The 3,960-nt window shown below is 43.9% G+C and overlaps 1 protein-coding gene across 4 annotated transcripts in view; it reads left to right on the forward strand.

Annotated features, from left to right (window-relative positions):
- The window catches only part of PGPEP1 (pyroglutamyl-peptidase I), a 37,361-nt gene that overhangs the window by 10,256 nt on the left and 23,145 nt on the right, over positions 1–3,960 (forward strand). The gene's annotated exons all lie outside the window — the stretch shown is intronic.

Below are 3,960 nucleotides of genomic sequence, written 5' to 3' on the forward strand. Positions count from 1 at the left end.
CTCTCGCCTCAGCCTCCCAAGTAGCTGGGACTACAGGTACCTGCCACAATGCCTGGCTATTTTTTGTTGCAGTTGTCATTGTTGTTTAGCTGGCCCAGGCTGGGTTCTAACCCGCCAGCTCTGGTGTACGTGGCCGGCACTGTAACCAGTGTGCTATGGGCATCACAGGCATGTTGTTAACAAAATCATCCCCTATTGTTAACATCTTACATAAGCATAGCATTTGTCAAAATGAAGAAACCAGTGGTGATCCATTACTATTGACTAAACTCCAGACTTGATTCATATTTCACCAGTTTTCCCATTAATACCTTTTTCTTTTTTGTTGCAGAATCCAATCCAGGACCCCACATTGCGTTTAGCAGGGCATCTTTTTAAAATTTGTTTTGATTCCTACCTGAGTGTTGGATGTCAGATGCCTCGTATCCTCTTTTTAAAAACATACTGGCCGTGCGCAGTGGCTCACACCTGTAATCCTAACACTCAGAGGCCGAGACAGGTGTATTGCTTGAGCTCAGGGGTTTCAGACAAGCCTGAGCAAGAATGAGCCCTTGTCTCTAAAAATAGCTGGGTGTTGTGGCGGGCACTTGTAGTCCCAGCTACTTGGGAGGCTGAGGCAAGAGGATCACTTGAGCCCAAGAAACTGAGGTTGCAGTGAACTATGATGCCCTAGTACAGCACTCTGCCCATGGCAACAAAGTGAGACTCTGTTTCGAAAAACAAAAACACCCAAGAAATAATTTTGTTGAGACATAATCCCATGCCATTCAATTCACTTTTTTTTCTCTTTTTAGAGACAGAGTCTCACTTTATTGCCCTCAATAGAGTGCTGTGGTCTGTGGTGTCACAGCTCACAGCAACCTCCAACTCCTGGGCTCAGGTGATTCTCTTGTCTCAGCCTCCCAAGTAGCTGGGACTACAGGCGACCACCACAATGCACAGCTATTTTTTTTGTTGCAGTTTGCTGGGGCTGGGCTGGAACCTGCCACCCATGGGTATATGGCGCTGGCACCCTACCCACTGAGCCACAGGCACTGCCCCATTCAATTCACTTTTAAGAGATAAAATTCAGGCCTGGGCTCACACCGGTAATCTCAGCACTTGGGAGGTGAATTGCCACGGTGGGTATTGAATTCCGTAGGTGTTGTGGTGGGCACCTGTAGTCCCAGCTACTCGGGAGGCTGAGGCAAGAGGATTGCTTGAGACCAAGAATTTGAGGTTGCTGTGAGCCGTGACACCACAGCACTCTGCTGAGGGTGAGAAAGTGAGACTCTCTCTCAAAAAAAAGATAAAATTCAGTGAGTTTTATTATATTCACAGAGTTGTACAACTATCACCTCTTTCTAGTTTCAGAACATTTTCATCATCCCCCAAAGAAATTCTGTCCCCATTAGCAGTCACTCCCCAGTCCGCCTCCCCCAGATGCTGACAGCCATTAAGTTACCTTATGTGTGTGTAGACCCGCATTTTCTGGATATTGTATATAATGGGATCATCCTTGTGGCCTTTTGTGTCTGGCTTCCTTCACTCAGCATCATGTTTCAAGGTTCATCCATGTTGTGGCAGGTGTCAGTGCTTCATTCCTTTTTATGACTAAATAATATTCTGTGACACGGATGTACTATATTTAGATTATTCGTTAGTTCATAGACATTGGGTTGTTTCCATTTTGGGACTATTAAGAATAATGCTGCTATGAACATTCACGTATAAGTTTTTGCATGGATGTATGTTTCAATTCTGCATATGGAAATTTAGGTATACATATACATTTATCTAAGAAGGGAATTCCGGGATCACATGGTAACTCCAGAGTCACCTTTGTATTTTCCTTGCCACAGGCCTGAAATCAGCAATTTTTCCAAAAATCCTTGGTTCTGTAAGTAAAGAATATTATTTAAAAACCAGGAGCTGGCTGAGTACAGTTACTTTCACCTATAATCCTACCACTTTAATAGGCAGAGATGGGAGGATCACTTGAAGCCAGGAATTTGAGACCATCTGGACAACATATTGAGACACTTATCTCTAAAAAAATGAAAAAAATTAGCTGGGCATGGTAGTGGACACAACTGTATCTCCTGCTACTCAGGAGGCTGAGGTGGGAGGATCACTTGAACCCAGGAGTTCAAGGTTTCAGGGAGCTATGATCATAGCACTGTGCTCTAGCATGAGTGACAAACTAAGACCCTGTCTCAGAAAAAAAAGTAGCCCAGTGTGGTGGCTCACACCTATAATCCTAGCGCTCTGGGAGGCTGGAGGCAGGAGTATGGCTTGAGTTCAGGAGTTTAAGACCAGCCTAAGCAAGGGTGAGACCCCATCTCTGCAAAAAAAAAAAGCCAGGTATTTAGGTGCCTTGTCACAGCTACTCAGGAGGCTGAGGCAGGAGGATCACTTGAACCCAGGAGTTTGAGGTTGCTGTGAACTGGGCCAATGCCATGGCAGCCTAGCCTAGGCAACAGAGTGAGACTCAGTTTCAAAAAAAAAAAAAAAGATTTAGGAACAGGGTATGCTCACTACCTCCCGGGTTCAGTGGACAGAGCTACAAAATTGATGTGCATATGCACACACACCCCTTGCCTATTTCTGTGTCAAAATTCTGGAGTCTGTACCAGTGTCTCCAGTTGCAGTCCAACACTGCTGGGTTTATTCTAGTGTTTTCTATTTGGGGAGTTTGGGTCCTTCCTATGACAGGGTAAAATCTGACTGCTATCATCCCCAAGGCAAAGATTAATTCTTGGCTCATTCCTAGAGTGTACAAATTTGGGGATAGCTAACCCATGCTTCTCTGAAAGGAAAGAATTCAATATTTGCTTACAAATCTTTTTGTCTTTAGGCTTCAGGCAAAGAGTTCAAACACTGTGTTCAAAAACTACTCCTGCCTGACTCGGCACGCATAGCACAGTAGTTACGGCACCAGCCACATACACCAAAGTTGGTGGGTTCGAACCCAACCCAAGCCTGCTAAAGAACAATGACAACTATAACAAAAAAATAGCCAAGCGTTGTGGCAGGCGCCTGTGGTCCCAGCTACTTGGGAGGCTGAGGCAAGAGAATAGCTTAAACCCAAGAATTTGAGGTTGCTGTGAGTTGTGATGCCAAAATAAGACTCTGTCTCAAAAACAAATAAAAAAAAAAATACTCCTGCCTATAATCCTAGTACTCTAGGAGGCAGAGGTGGAAATATCACTGAAGCAGGAGGAGTGCCTGAACCTAGGAGTTTGAGGTTGCTGTGAGCTATGGTGACACTACCATACTCTACCCTGGGTGATAGAGCAAGTGACCCTATCTCAAAAAAAGGAAAAAGCTTAGGTTAGTTTTACAAGGAGTGACTTAAAAACATTTTGGAAGCTGGACATTGATTCATGCCTGTAATCCCAGTGACTCAGGAGGCTGAGGTGAGAGGATTGCTTGAGGCTAGGAATTAGAGGTCAGCCAGGGCAATACAGCAAGACCCTGTCTTTACAAAAATAAAGAAATTAGCCAGGTGAATTGGTGCATGCCTAATAGTCCCAGCTACTTGGGAAACTGAGGCAGGAGGATCACTTGAACCCAGGAATTTGAGGTTGCTATGAGCTAGGCTCAGGCTGTGGCATTCTACCTGGGAGATAGAGCTAGACTCTGACTAAAACAAAAAATATAATGGTCGTTATGTTTTTAATGTATTTTAGAGGAAAAATTTAGATAGCTAGCATATGAAGTCTGATAATTTCATGGACATTGTTACTTGGAATGAGGCTAAATTTATTTAAGGGAAGGAAGTATTAAGTGAGTTTGAGGAAAATATTAAGTAAATGCACTGTTTACTTCCCAGCACTGTTGGGAAATTGGAGCTGACCATGTTGGGGTGTCCAGCCCTGAGGTTGGAGGAAGTTGTTTCCTGCCTCCAACGTCATGATTTTCTTTCAAATTCATGGTTTTTATTTTACCTTCTCTCTCTCTCTCTCTTTTTTTTTTTTT

The sequence above is a fragment of the Otolemur garnettii genome, unplaced genomic scaffold (genome assembly GCF_000181295.1).
Source record: "Otolemur garnettii isolate 467f Iridium unplaced genomic scaffold, OtoGar3 scaffold00105, whole genome shotgun sequence".
Classification (NCBI taxonomy): Eukaryota; Metazoa; Chordata; class Mammalia; order Primates; family Galagidae; genus Otolemur; species Otolemur garnettii.